The sequence below is a fragment of the Schistocerca nitens genome, chromosome 9 (assembly GCF_023898315.1).
Source record: "Schistocerca nitens isolate TAMUIC-IGC-003100 chromosome 9, iqSchNite1.1, whole genome shotgun sequence".
In the NCBI taxonomy this organism is placed as follows: Eukaryota; Metazoa; Arthropoda; class Insecta; order Orthoptera; family Acrididae; genus Schistocerca; species Schistocerca nitens.
This window is the reverse complement of record NC_064622.1, coordinates 116,789,307-116,805,275: the sequence shown is the minus strand read 5'-3', so window position 1 is coordinate 116,805,275 and position 15,969 is coordinate 116,789,307.

Below are 15,969 nucleotides of genomic sequence, written 5' to 3'. Positions count from 1 at the left end.
ATATGGTTTTCCGAAATTCCTTCACCCAATAAGATGCAGTAAATATTCCAGAATTCAAATCAAGAACAGCTGCCAGTGTGAACTGTGATAGTTCTACATGTAACAATCACTTACCTAAAAAATGTAATACGAATACACAAGAAAGAAAGCGGGAGTAATTCATCGAATTACTGACCCATATTAATGACGTCGATATGCGATAGCATTCTGGAGCATCTACTGTGTTCAAACATTATTACTTACCTAGAAGAAATCGGTCTATTGACCGCGGATTCAGAAAATATCTACATTGTGCAACACAATTAGCTTTTTATTTGCAGGAAATAATGAGCACTGTCGGCAGAGGTATCAGATTGATTCCATATTTCTAAATTTCCAGGAAGCTGTGGATACTGTTCCTCACACGCGGTTTCTAACCAAATTGCGTACCTATGGAGAATCGTCAGAGTTGTGCGACTAGATTCGTGATTTCCTGTCAGAAAGGACGCAGTTCGCATTAACTGACGGGAAGTCAGAAACAAATGTTTTATCTGGCGTAACTCAGGAAAATATTATAGGACCTTTACTGTTTTAATCTATGCAGTGTGGTCAGAAAGAGTCTGAAAAGTTTTTAAGGGTGTTGCAGGGTACGCTGTGCTGAGAAATAACTGTTAAAAAAAATTCGTTATTTTGTGCTGTTTCCGAGTTAATTAGCAGTGAAGTTAGCCAGTCAGGCCGCTGTGAGCTCAAATTCAAGCGGACAGCCTGATACAATTAATGTCAGTTGTTCTCATATCGCCCACGTAACTGCTCAGCCTTTAGCTAGGGTTCGTTCCTTACTGCCGTCCTATGTCCACTTTTTGTATCGCTCTCTCATTCAGTTTTGGAAACCAATCACAGAACAGGTTTGGCGACACCGTCTTTGAAGGCCCGCTTTAATTTGACTGGCTAACTTCAGTGTTAATTAACTAGGAAATAGCGTTACGTTTCCAATTTTTTCTTAGCAATTACTTCGCAGCACAACCTGCCCTACACACTGTAACGTTCTCTGGCAGCACGCATCCAAATTGAAAGTTAAAAGAACATTTCGATGTATAACGCTCACTGTAACAAATAATTTATATGTATTTCTGTTAATTGAATTTCAAAAGGACACTTAATTTTGTGAGGAAAAAGATAACTATGAATTTTGCTATTATAAATGATTATTCAAAGAGTGTGAAATATTATCTGTGTCGGAGGATGTGAAAATCGCCACAGAAGAGACGATATGAATTTAAAATGACAAAAACTGTACAAGAATTAGTTAAGATATAAATAGGCAATATATTGTAATAGAATCGCTTGTCTTCTGCACGGACTGAATGGGAGAGGAACACGTGACGTTGCATTAGGCTCTTAGGTAGTCTTCATTTGTCGTAAGTCGATGATCGACGCCATTTGTTGCTGGGATTGTAAAAGGTGTGTAAAGATTTTAATTGTTTCTGTTAAAATATTTTTATCTAGTAAAATCTGTTTGTCACAATTACTGCAAAGTTCGCACCGGACATTACGCATTTTATTTAAGAAATTTCAGCATTTTAGTGGATATCGCTGGCGGTGCGGAGCTGCGCCGCAAGCGAGCAGTCCGCAGCAGTGGCAGATTTAAATATACGATCGCAATAACGACCACATCCTTAAAAGGGTACAGGTAGAGGTGAAGGAAAATAATAAAGTATTTCTTTTCACAACATTTGAGACGTAGGATAAAAAGAGATAGTAGATTTTATCTTGTGCATTCGCAGGTGGATACAAGCTGCAGCTTTTGTAAATTTTCATTCAAAAAAGTAATAAATTCTGAACATAACGTAAAGTGTATTTAAAACTGGATAATTTTCATGAGAGCTTAGCAATATAAAAAAAGGAAACATTTTCATATAGTAAAGATAGTCTTATGCTTCAGAGCTAGTCGGGGTATATCCAGTTTAACAAAAATCCACTGCAACGTGAAAATGTTTGCTAAGTTCGATGGACAATAATATTTTCATTCTTGCGCAAACAGCTTTAGTACTTGAATAAAAGTAAAACTTGAATCATTATTTTGGAATTTTCAAAGAAATTCAGTTTTATTTATCTGCAACAGAATGTTTCATACGTAAAGTAATAATCACAGATGAAAAATTTATTGCAACTTTTCATTTCTCATGTCTGTCCATGTATATGTTAAGTTCAATCTCAACTGTTCCCCAATCAAATTAAACGCAAAAAGCAAAGAAATTTTAAAACCAGACGGTCAACTCCCGAATAATTAAAACAGACAGAAACGCATTTAAACACCTTTACAAGCTTTTCAGACTGTTCCTGAGCACCCAGTATACCAACTTGGAAGACAAAATGAACAGGTTTCTTATACTGTTTGCAAATAATGCTGTCGTTTAGCGTCTAATAAGGGTATCAGAGGATGAATACAAATTACAAAATGAATTAAATAAGACATCTTTATCGTAAGAAAAGTGCCAACTAACACTCAGTAATGGAAAGTATGACGCCAACCTTGTGAAACCGTTAAACTTCTCTTACACGATAAACAGACGTAATCTAAAGGATGTCAACTGAACTAAATAGATAGGGATTACAGTTACGAACGACATAAACTGAAACAATCACATAGGTAATGTCTCGGAGAAAGCGAACCAAAGACTGAGTTTTATTGGCGGGATACTTACAAAGGAAATTCCCTATCGCGCCCTTCTCGATTTAGTGGCAAGATGGCCCGGTGGATATCGCATCAAACGTGAAAACAGAAGAAGGTGTACTGAACTGTGAAAAAAGAAGCAAAATCGAAACAATGAACGGTCCAAGCTCAAGATCTGAAACATCGAGAGAATTCGTTTAGCCCCGGCGTGGTGGTTGTGTGGTCACGGTATTGGACTGCGAAGAGGGAGATCGATGCTCAAAGCTCCCTCGTGTCACGTATCTTTTCCCACGAAATTATGAACTGTCCTTTAGGTCACTGACATGTCTGCTCGCTGAATTCAGATTTATGTCTGTGTCGTGGTATTACGTCCGTCTGCAATAGCGAGATTTAAGGAAGAGACCTCCAGACGTACATGCCTCCAATTTGTTCTACACAAGTACCATGTGTTATGACTCTTGCGTTCCGTTTTGGAAGTTTTGACTCTTGAATTCCTTTGTTGTAACATAGTTCACCTCCATTTATACGTTGTTTTTTATTTCTGTGAGAGGCCAATGCGGCGTCTCGCATGATCTCACTATTCATCACATTTACCTGCGACGGTAATATGTTCTTACCACATGACTCATATTCTGTAACCAGTATGACGAGTGCGAAGACTACAGAAAGAGAACAGACACGTCATTGACCGGACGGAAATTTCATAATTTTTCGAAAAAAAAGGGGGCATGAGGAAGATTTGAACACGGGTCTCACGCTTTGCAGTCCAACACCGTGACCACACAACGATGACGCCGTGATTCTTTCATTTGGCTCGATGTTACTTGAGCTGTTCACCATTTCTATTTTGCTTCCTTTTTCACAATTCAGTACAGCTTCTTCCTGTTTTCATACTTGATCTGTGTTGAGTTTTTTACTGGCTATACACTAGGCCATCATACCACTAAATCTGAGAGGGGGAGGAAGGGGGTGTGATGGGAAGTTTCCCTTCTTAGAAGCTGCAACAGATCTAACAGACAGCCTACACTACACTTGTCCGTCTTAAGCTACAGTAATAGTGCGTTACATGGGATCCGTACCAGACAGAATTGACTGAGAACATCGATCAAGTTCACAGAAGAGCGGCTCCCTTTGTGCTATCGCGAAAAAAGAGGAGAGAGTGTCACGAATATGACACACAAACTGGGGTGGCCATCATTAACATTTAGGCGTTTTTTGTTGTGGCGAATTATTTCATAAAATTTGAATTTCCGAATTTCTCTTCCGAATGCGAAAAAAGGGTGTTCGAAAATTCTCGTTACAGACTTGCAGAGGGCAGTGAGTATATAATATTCGGTATAGGAACCCTTATCCGGAAACCTTCCGTTTCCGTTCTACGACGATTTTAATTAAGATGTTTAACTCATCCTCTTCTGCTTGAGGAATTGGATTTGGCGTGACTCAGTACGGTTATTAGGTAACAATTCGAAAGGAAACATAACGAAACATCCATTTATCACTTAAGCACATTTTCGTGTATTAACACTTCAACATTACGTGTTTACATTGTTCCAAAACAAAAAAACAACCCAGCATACTGCACGTACAGAACAGTACTGATGCATTACAACAGTGACTCGATGTGTCGACCCCCAACACAGACACTGTACCAAAGAAGCTTGTTCTGGTACACACTATCCATCCCACCTAATGTCTCTTTAATTTATAGTGCAGCGGCCAGAACTCGTGCCCCTGTCTCTAGAGGCGTCTTGTAAATTAAGCTTTGCATATGACCCCAAAAGAAGCAGTGCACACCGTCCTGTCCAGCCTGTTGCATACCAGGGCAAGTAGCTTTTTTTAAGATACATTTTTACCCAGATACGCGGATATTGTACAATTCTAATGCAGACAGAGTTATGAGCTATAATCCTTGTGAAGATTTTCATCGATGGAGTAGAAGGAGTTGGCCAACAGGAAGATCTTTAATTCACTCTGAAACCGACCTTTATCGCTTACAAGACCTTTCATATGCTCTGGTAAGTTACTGAATATATGAGTACCCATGTATTTGACTCCTTTTTGTATTAATGTTAAGCTTTTATAGATCTTATAAAGACTGTTTTTGGTTATGGTATTATAATCATGTTTTGCACTATTTTGTGTAAAAAGAGAAATGTTGGAAATGACGAAAGACATCAATGAGTATGTGAACTGAGAAGTAGTAGTTAGAATACCAAGTTTCTTAAAGAGGTCTCTGCATGATGATCTAGGACTGACTCCACGCGTTGCACACCTGAATTGGAACCGTCATAGAGCGGAAATGATACACTTCCGGACATGGGTTCCCATTCAAAATATTATATACTCACTCCCTTTTACAATTCCTAGAAGTTTGTAACTGGAATTTCCGAACATGACATATTTTGTCGACTCCCACATACAGAGGAAGCAGTCACCATCGTAATAAAATAAGAGAAGTCAGAGATCTCACCGAAAGGTTGAAGTGGTTCTGTGAATCCTCTGACTAGCACTTAATTGTGAATTGCAGAGTAGTCATGTAAGCCTAGGTGGCTTAGCATTGACAACGCGATAACGAGAAAGTTGAGTCAAACGTCGTTGTTTAACATCGATGTAAACGTGCTGGATGCTGCTAAGCTTTAACGATTCTTTCGATTTGCTTCGAACGCTTTCGGCTGACATCGTAACGGGATTTGAGCAGCACACGTTTGGCAGCCACGTAGCCTCCAGTAGCTACGTCTGTACCGGCGTAGGGCAAGGCAGGCCTAAATTCATTTCCTTGCCTCGTTCTCACTGGGTGCTCCAAGCTTTACAGTTGGACTCGGGAGTCGAAAGAGCGCCACAGTCTTCGTAAGAATAAACTCTGAGCTTCGAATGAAATTCCTGGCGGTCAAAGGAATTAAAAAGAAGAAAACGGTATTTGGAGGAGAGGGCAGGCTGGCGTCTTATGCTGCTCCCTCCGCGACTTCTCGTCTTTTCTTTTTTTTTCTTCCTTCCTTTTTTCTTTTTTTACCTCTTGCTCGCAGAGTTTGTCGTTCTTCTAGGAAGCGGCATTGCCGAGTGGGCCTTTGTAACGCGGAACGCCTTTACAGAAGGCCGCCCCCTCTGGCAGAAAAGTAAACAACTCGCAGTTCAAAGTCACGTGCACGAGCAAAACTCCAACATTTATACAAAAGGCATCCGTCACAGCTTGCTGCATACTGCCCGATTGTAATTTACTGGCCGAATAAGATGCTCCCGCGACCGAACGTTCAGCGGCTTTGTTCGAATTTTGCTGCATATCTCAGTCATAACACACTACTGTTCTACATTATTGCATGCAATAATGTGGTTTTGTTAGTCACACATATTAACCCAAAAATGTATACTTATGTATGTACTTATTTGTTTATTTTTGGAGAGAGAGGGCGGGTGTTTGCCTTGCGACGATGCTTACAAACAATATAATCTTATTCTGCTGATTATTGCTTTAGAAAGTGTCCCGTCTTAACTGAGGTTTGACGTTCGCTGGCTTCGGTCTGAATGTATTGTTGATTTTCATACTTTTCTTCCTACTGTGCGTGTGTGCATTTACCGTCATGGTGAAAACTCAAGAATTAAGCCCTAGAAAGAAAAAGTGCATCGACGTTGTGCACAATGAAGGCCTAAACAGCACTGAAACTGCGAAGAGATAAACTGTTCGTGGTCATCTGTGATTCGAAATCTACAGAAACTGATGACCAAAGGAAACAGAAAATGTACTTCGTAGACTAAGGTGGAAAAACAGGAGTGCTACTTCAGTTTAACTGGGAAAAGCGTAGGAAGAGGCAATGGAAGTTGATTACAGCTCATCAGCTTCTAGGAAAAAACTCTGTGCAATGGGAAAGAAGGCTAGAGTTGACAAGAAGAAGCCATTTTTAGCAACTGCAATGAGGGAAAACAGACTAGCATGGGCCAGAATGACAGTAAACTAGACAAAAGGGCAATGGAGAATTGTGGTATTTTCTAACGAAAGCTGATTTTCCGAACCATGAAATATACTCCATCGGTAATGCTGTGAAGAGCAATGGTATACAAAAGGTAATCCAAGGTGTACTTTGTTCAGGGAACAGTGAACAGTGATGAATACGAAGTTGTGATTCGGCGCCCTCTGACGTTCAAGGAACGTGATGCTGTTCACCAGAAAAGGTGAGTTTTGGTTTTTCGGATCTTGAGTACAATTATACTGCTGACAGACGACATCGCCGTCGGAGAAGACATCAGGTATGAAGGTGGTTCGCAGCTTTCAGCGTGTCTTCGTTACTACCACAGGTCACATGCAAGCGCAGGAGAATGTCTCCGATAGCATAATACAACTCCCACCAGCCTGTGTCCGTACCGGGCAGCACGTTTCGAGCCACTATCGCCTCGATGACGGCGTTTGTGGAGACGACCATCGACCTAGGTAGAAAAAAAATGTGATTCGCCGAAAAGCCGACCCGTTTCCATTGACCGACGGTCAAATACCTATGGTTCCGCGCCCAGTGCAATCGTAATTGATGACGTCATTGGGTCAACACGTGAACACGAAGGGGTGGTCTGCTGCGGAGCTCCACGTTCAACAATGTAACATGAACGGTGTTCTCCGAAACACTTGTGCGTGCACCAGCATTGTGATCTTTCGGCAGAGATGTCACAGATAATCTATTCTACTTTACAGAACAGACAAGCCTCAGAAACCCAGGTTCTGTGAAGAGTCGTAGACGTCCAGCCATTTAGCGCCTAGTGGTAGTTTCGCTGTACATCAACCTGTTTCCGTAGATGCTCACGACAATAGCACGTGAGCGCTGAACTAGCTTCGCCGTTTTCGAGATACTCGTTCAGAGGCTCTGCGTAATAATAATATGCACTTTGTTAAATTCGCGTGCCGGCCGAAGTGGCCGAGCGGTTATAGGCGCTTCGGTCTGGAACCGCGCGACCGCTGCGGTGGCAGGTTCGAATCCTGCCTCGGGCATGGATGTGTGTGATGTCCTTAGGTTAGTTAGGTTTAAGTACTTCAGGTTTAAGTAGTTCTAAGTTCTAGGGGACTGATGACCTCAGATGTTAAGTCCCATAGTGCTGAGAGCCATTTGAACCATTTTTTTTGTTAAATTCGCTTATCTCAATCAATTTCCCTATTTACAGTCCAAATCTTCTCTAATGGGATCCCGTCCGTGTCTGCTCCGCTTAGACGCTTTTGCTACAGCGCCACGTTCCCGCAAGGCCACCAGGCGGCATACAACGTCGCCGTTGACAATGGTCGTAATGTTTCGGATTATCATTGTATTTCCATGAATTAAAATACTAGAAACAATATTGCCCTTCGTTCTAATGTTTCTTCTCACTTGTGCACTATCCTTCCTTATACATTTGAAATTTCAAATATGAGTCGGTTTTTAGCAGTTGTTTACCAAAATTCTCAAATGCTTTAGAATAGTGGTGTAAGAAGGCAGCATTCATCTTTTCTCGGCGAAATTGGTGATTAACAAGTTCTTCGATTTACAGCCGAATCCTCATTTTCTTTCACGATACTTCAACAGCTTCCCTATTTCTACATCTACATCTACATCCATACTCCGCAAGCCACCTGACGGTGTGTGGCGGAGGGTACCCTGACTACCTCTATCGGTTCTCCCTTCTATTCCAGTCTCGTATCGTTCGTGGAAAGAAGGATTGTCGGTATGCTTCTGTGTGGGCTCTTATCTCTCTGATTTTATCCTCATGGTCTCTTCGCGAGATATACGTAGGAGGGAGCAATATACTGCTTGACTCTTTGGTGAAGGTATGTTCTCGAAACTTTAACAAAAGCCCGTATCGAGCTACTGAGCGTCTCTCCCGCAGAGTGTTTTTTAAGATTTGCAGTGAGAATCTAGTTACTCTAATACGATCTAAACATTAGGGATGGAAAACAATATTCCCGTTCGAACGGACACAGATTTTCCCAGTATTCTGCAGCGATCGATAGTGTGTTGACTCTGCTAGGCCAACCACCTCACATCTCATTGTCGATTTGGAATATCTCGTTCACCCTCACGAAACACGTAAAATAATTATGAACTTATAATGAAAATTCATGTAAGATTATCATTGCTAGCCTCAAAGTCTTGTCATTCTCTACACTCAGTTCTAAGAATATGCCCATTGATAGTGTAAATCAGGAAAAAAGGAATCCTTTATTGGTTAAAGAAAGGCAGTCGAAGTACAAAGGGTACTTGGAACTGAAGGCAATATGAAAAAGTTAATACATGATCGCTTACTACATTTATGGCACAACCAATGGGACACATCAGGCACAGCCAGGAGAATATACGAATTTCTCCCTAACATTAGGAAGAGACCAAAAATGCTATTTCTTAATCTGTCAAGTGGCATGATACACCACCTAACTGGTTATGGTCTGTTTGCTACGAATCTGTACAAAATCAAAACAAAAATGAATGGAAGTTGCGCCTGCGCAGTGTGGACACTCCAGAGCACAAATTGTAGGACTGTGCGCTCACTGAAGACGCGGAGGATAACGGCTGTCAGGCTTGAAGGATACTGGATATCAAAGCTGAGGACCGACTGAACCTGTCGCATCTTGGATGCTACTGCACTCGCAGGATCAAGGAACAACAAGGAAAACCTCACGAGGCATTCAACCACAAGTCAGCAACCTGCCAACACCGCTAGATAATATGCTCTACAGACAGAGAGAAGACATCTGACCTCGGTGACCACTGAATGAGATGGGTTTTTAAGAATTTACTTTGTGGTGTTGCAAATTATCCTGGAAGTGTGGATTCAAACACAAAGTGAATTGCTGAATTGCCTGTTATGGTGGAAACGCTGCTGAAATGATGCTCCATGCCGAAACAATCCAGTAGACAATGGCTGTTGACCGGAGTAGTACCAGGGCGGATCTAGTAGCAGACACAACCACCTACAGTCTACATTCACCCTAAGAAATAAATGAAAATAAAACAGAGTCTGTAGCATCAGTAGGTGGTTCAAAAAATGGCTCTGAGAGCTATGGGACTTAACTTCTGAGGTCATCAGTCCCCTAGAACTTAGAACTACTTAAACCTAACTAACCTAAGGACATTACACACATCCATGCCCATGGCAGGATTCGAACCTGCGACCGTAGCGGCCGCGCGGTTCTAGACTGTAGCGCCTAGAACCCCTCGGCCACTCCGGCCGGCTCAGTAGTTAGCTAATTTGTTAAATGGTGGTGGTTAGCGTTTAACGTCCCGTCAACAACGAGGTCATTAGAGACGGAGCTCATGCTCGGGTTAGGGAAGGATTGGGAAGGAAATCGGCCGTGCCCTTTCAAAGGAACCATCCCGGCATTTGCCTGAAGCGATTTAGGGAAATCACGGAAAACCTAAATCAGGATGGCTGGAGACGGGATTGAACCGTCGTCCTCCCGAATGCGAGTCCAGTGTGCTAACCACTGCGCCACCTCGCTCGGTAGCTAATTTGTTAAATGTTTTACTGTAGTGGTAGAAACTAGATGCAATATTAGGATTTTTGATGTATTAGCAGATCTTTTTAATGAAGTACCAGGAATAAATACACTGTCGAATCACATTAATGTGACCACCTGTCAAAAGCCTAAATAATCACATTTTGCAGCCTCGACTGCTGAGAGAAGTGCAGGAAGAGAGTCAACGACATTTACATCTAACGCATCTTTTTGTATTCCTCTGACATAGACCTCTTGCAGTTGTAGTAGACACATGTCGATCGATATAGACAACCTTGATAACCACTGAGTTTAACGGACTGGATAATACCGAGAAAAGATATTGTGCCATCAACATCAGAAAAAGTAAATTGTGGATATTGGTATACAGTCAGATTAAGTCAGTGGATGGTGAAAATTAGAAACTGATATATTCAAAATAATACAGCAGTTTTGCTATATGGGGGGGCAAAAGAACTGACGATGGTGGAGAAAAAGAGGATACAAAAGCAAACTAGCCATGAAGTGCACTTCTGAAAAAGAGTAATATTGTTAAAATTGAATATCAATTTTAGTGTTAGGAAATCCTTTGTGAAGGTGGTGTCTGGAGTGTAGCCTTACATGGAAGTAAAATGCGGACTGAAAAGAGCTCAAACCAGAAAACAACAGAAGCTTTTGAAACGTATTCTACAGAGGAAAATTGAAGATTGGATGGGTAGATCAAACAAATGATAAGGAGATACAGAATCGAACTGGGGGAAAAAGAAATTTGTGGCACAGCTTCATCTACGTCTACATGGGTACTCTGCAAATCACATTCAAGCGCCTGGCAGAGGAGGGTTTGACTGAAAGAAGGCATAGGATACATCCGGGTCATCAAAAAATTGTCAGTTTGGTAATGAAAGGAATTGTGAGGGATGTTCGGAGGAAGAGGATAAATACTGAAGAGGAAGACTTAAGTTAGCAGGTTTAAATACTAGCAGACAAAGGCTTAATTAACGTAAACAGTTTCAGTTGAGGCACTGAGAAACTTAAGGACCAAAAACACAGAAACAAAGTTATAAGAAAAATAGATATTTGTGAAAATCAGATTTGTAGGCAAATTATCAGTCTCACAGGTTTGAACTGCTTTTTAACCAAACCTCAACATCCTATCTTACCTATAAAAAATTATGTATCCACTTTATATCATGAAATTTTAGTTAATATTTAGGATTATTATTATTCATGTTTATCCAATAAATTTGCATATATAGGCTAATAGCAATAGTGTCTTTTTGACTGTTGTGTTGTTTATAATTAATATGGAACTATAATAAGAACATAAAGAACAGATACTAAATGCGGCATTCGCACAATTACGACGTATCACAACATTTCATGGTCCTCGTTACCGTCGTTTTCATGAATTCACATTCTGTGGCTTGAGTTTCTGACAAAACTGTCTGTTCGTTTTAGGCAGGTAACCTAGTAGTTTTGTTCAGTCTACGTATTTCAAATTTGATACAGTCGTTTTGTTAAGTCTTCGTGTTTCAAGCTTGATAATTTCCTTGACGTAACCATCTGGGCCCTAGAAATTGCGTCTACAAGCTGTGAGAAAATGACAAATTGTGGTCTCCATCGCAGTGAGCTAAAGAAAATCGTCGCTTTCCACGACTACAATGAAGAAAATGTTACTTTAAGCAGCAATTCATGGCAACTGCATCTTCGTGGCATTTCTGAAATGTACATTATTATCACGAACATTAGCTTTTGGTTTGGTAGCAACATCGATAACACCCTTCAAGGTTCTGAAATCCTCCGCGTCCATTTTACTAACTAGAATTGTGTAACTATGGGACGTGAGGTTATGGTGGAACATTCCTTCAAGAAGTTCCAGTTTTTATGAAGAAATGGGCATCAGTCTAGCCAGTGAGCGCTCCTACAGCAATGAAAATTTGTGCTCTGGGCACTTACACAAGTGAATATCAAAGAAATCGGTGACATAGCTTTTCGCGAATGTTTATATACAAAGTGTAGGGGTACAGCACTCATCATAAATTTCGTTTACCATATGATCAATAGATGTCAGGAGCATGCATACATGCTACTGTCTCTAAATCGACGACAGGGTTCTTTAGACTCTTATGGTTCTTAGCGTCTCAGTTGCATGTAGGTTGCGGTAGCAGTGCAGACTTAAGAGACTTACAAAGGATAACTGCAAAAGGACAGCTGCATCAGACCAGTCATCGGACTGAAGACCAGAACATGCTTCATGGTGTCTGCCATACACTTTTTGTATTCAGTGGCTATCGCCAAACTGCCAGCTGGCCTCTAGGCGCCATATACAGGGGATAGGCTAAATAATGTGAACACCTGTACTTAGTTGGGAATGGTTTATTGATAAGTGGTTCGACCACCTAATGCCCGTAATACAGCTGCGGCTCTTCTTCGCATATTGACATATAATTATTGCATAGTCTCCAGTGGAATGTAATGCCACTCTTCGATCAGTACCTCTTACTCCTGTAATGACGAGGGAGGCGAAAATCTGCTCCGAAGCCTGCGCTCCAATACCGACCACAAGGGTTCGATAATCTTCAAGACCGGGGACTGTGCTGGCCAGGGAAGACGCTGCAGTTCAGTTGCATGCTGATACAACGATTATACTGTCCTGGCTGACTGAATGGGTGCATTACCGTGCTGAAATATGGCATCATTGTTGGGGAACAGCACCTGAATCATGGGCTACACCTGATCACCTAAAAATGATCACATAATCGTTGGCTGTAACACGGCCTTTAAGAGTAATGATGGGACCAGCAGAATACCACAATATGACTACCCACACCATCACACTTCACTTCCATGCTTAACCGTTGGAATTAAGCAGTCAGGATTGTAGGCTTCCTTTGGCGTTTTCCAGACGTAAACCCGGCCCGATGTTGGAAATAACGAAAACATTGACTCGTCGGACCATATGTCGTGTTTCCACTGATCAGGCGTCCAGGAATTATGCTCCGCCGGCCGGAGAGGCCGAGCGGTTCTAGGCGCTTCAGTCTGCAACCGCGCGACCTCTACGGTCGCAGGTTCGAATCCTGCCTCGGGCACGGATGTGTGTGTGATGTCCTTACGTTAGTTAGGTTTAAGTAGTTCTAAGTTCTAGAGGACTGACGACCTCCGCTGTTAAGTCCCATAGTGCTCAGAGCCATTTGAACCAATTACGCTCCTGACACCATGTTTTACGTTTATTTGCGTTGATTGTCGTTCTAATGGTTTCAGTATAGCAGCTTATCCATGAATATTCGCTTTATGGAGTTATCGATAGATACGGGGACTCGAAGATGGCTATTGAGCTCTGCAGTCACTTTAGCAGCAGTAGCTTTGTGTTGTTTTGAAACAATTCGTGTTAGCGTACGACGATGTCTGACTTTAGTTTTGATTTGCGCCAACTATTACGTTCACGGGGTGATGTTTTTGTATGTTTTGTGTAGGCTGTCATGATTCTTGAAACGTTCAATAAGTTGGCTACCTTGGTTACTGATGCTCCAGCTAATCGTGCCCCCACAATTTGCCGTCTATGGAACTCTGTTAGGTCTTTCATTGCATGTCGACCTCGGCCTCTGAATAATACGAGGTGGGCACTACTCGCAAACGACCTGCACTGATGCCTAGTCCGCACTGAACACGCACAGTCCACCGCGACACGTGCCTCACTTGCGTTGTTGACCGTCAAACACAACCATCTCATTACTCCCACTGTTCTCATTATTTTGTCTATCCCTCGTACTTCCCCGGATACAACAGCTGCTCTGTTGGCAGTGTGGACTGCGGCTCGCCGTGTGGGCAGCAGTCGCCGCCGCCTCCTGGGCGTCGCGGCGCTGTCGCCGTCGCCCCCGCCGGGACTTCCGCTGACGCGCTGCCGACAGCCGGCCTCACGTATCGACCACGGCCGCTGCTGACTTTAACGAGCAAAGGGGCTCGCTGTTTGCTCACGATCCTACCAGATAAGGCCGACGCGAAAACGCTACAGCGACGGCAGGCAAACTAACTAACGAAAAGAAAACAGCTCAACTGGCACAACTATCGAAGCGACCTGCAATTGGATTCAAGACTTTCTTGCAGATAGAACTCAACACGTCGCTCGTAACAGATGTAAAGGTAATATCCGGAGTGCCACAGGGAAGTATGGTAGGACCGTTGCTGTTTACAATATACAGGGTGTTACAAAAAGGTACGGTCAAACTTTCAGGAAACATTCCTCACACACAAATAAAGAAAAGACGTTATGCGGACATGTGTCCAGAAACACTTAATTTCCATGTTAGAGCTCATTTTAGTTTCGTCAGTATGTACTGTACTTCCTCGTTTCACCGCCAGTTGGCCCAATTGAAGGAAGGTAATGTTGACTTCGGTGCTTGTGTTGACATACGACTCATTGCTCTACAGTATTAGCATCAAGCACATCAGTACGTAGCATCAACAGGTTAGTGTTCATCACGAAAGTGGTTTTTCAGTCAGTGCAATGTTTACAAATGCGGAGTTGGCAGATGACCATTTGATGTATGGATTAGCACTGGTAAATAGCCGTGGCGCGGTACGTTTGTATCGAGACAGATTTCCAGAACGAAGGTGTCCCGACAGGAAGGCGTTCGAAGCAATTGATCGGCGTCTTAGGGAGCACGGAACATTCCAGCCTATGACTCGCGACTGGGGAAGACCTAGAACGACGAGGACACCTGCAATTGACGAGGCAATACTTCGTGCAGTAGACGATAACCCTAATGTCAGCGTCAGAGAAGTTGCTGCTGTACAAGATAACGTTGACCACGTCACAGTATGGAGAGTGCTACGGGAGAACCAGTTGTTTCCGTACCATGTACAGCGTGTGCAGGCACTATCAGCAGCTGATTGGCCTCCATGCGTAAAAGGTTTCAGCGCATCTAGCGCCGTGACCCGGCGCACAAACGACCCCCGTATTGTTGCTAAACAGTAGATCACAGAAGCCGCATTCTCCGGCACTAAACTGTGTATACGATCTCACTTAGGAACCGCAAGGGCTGCTTGGGGATACGACCTGAAGTGAAAGTACACATGTTTTTCATACAAACAAAAAACAGTGATGAATTTGATTTTCACATTTTTGTTCAATAATTTTACTCATTATTTTACACGATTTGGTGGAAGGTGGCCGCGGACCCCCTTGAATCAGCCGGCGGACCCCTAAATGGGTTCGCGGACCACAGGTTGGGAAGCCCTGCATTAGGGAATTCAATATTGCGAGATCCCCAGTGGCAAGAGCGTGGTATAGATGCCACGACGCCATGGACGTTGTCAGCAAGGCTCTGTAGTCACCGTGCAAGCTGTTGGTGTCCCCATAACGGTGTGGGTTGTGTTTACATGGAATGGACTGGGTCCGCTGGTCCAACTGAACCTATCACACTGTAAATGGTTATATTCGGCTACTTGGAGACCATTTGCAGCCATTTATGGACTTCATATTCCCGAAAAACGATGGAAGTTTAATGGGTGACAATGCTACATTTCATTAGGTCACAATCGTTCGCTACTGGCTCGAAGAACATTCTGGACGATTCGAGCGAATTAGTTGGCCACCCAGATCGCCCGAAATGAATCGCATCGTACATTGATGCCACATAAATCCTGCACCGGCGACACTTTGGGAATTATGGACGGCTATGGGGGCAGAATGCCTTAATATTTCTGCAGGGTACTTTCAACGACTTGTTGGGTCCATACCACGTCGTGTTGGTGCACTGCGACGGGCGAAAGAACGTCTGACACGATATTAGGAGGTATCCCGTGACTTTCGTCATCTCACTGTATATGTAAACCATTTCTGGAAAACTGCAGTCACCGCTGCTGTTATCCACTA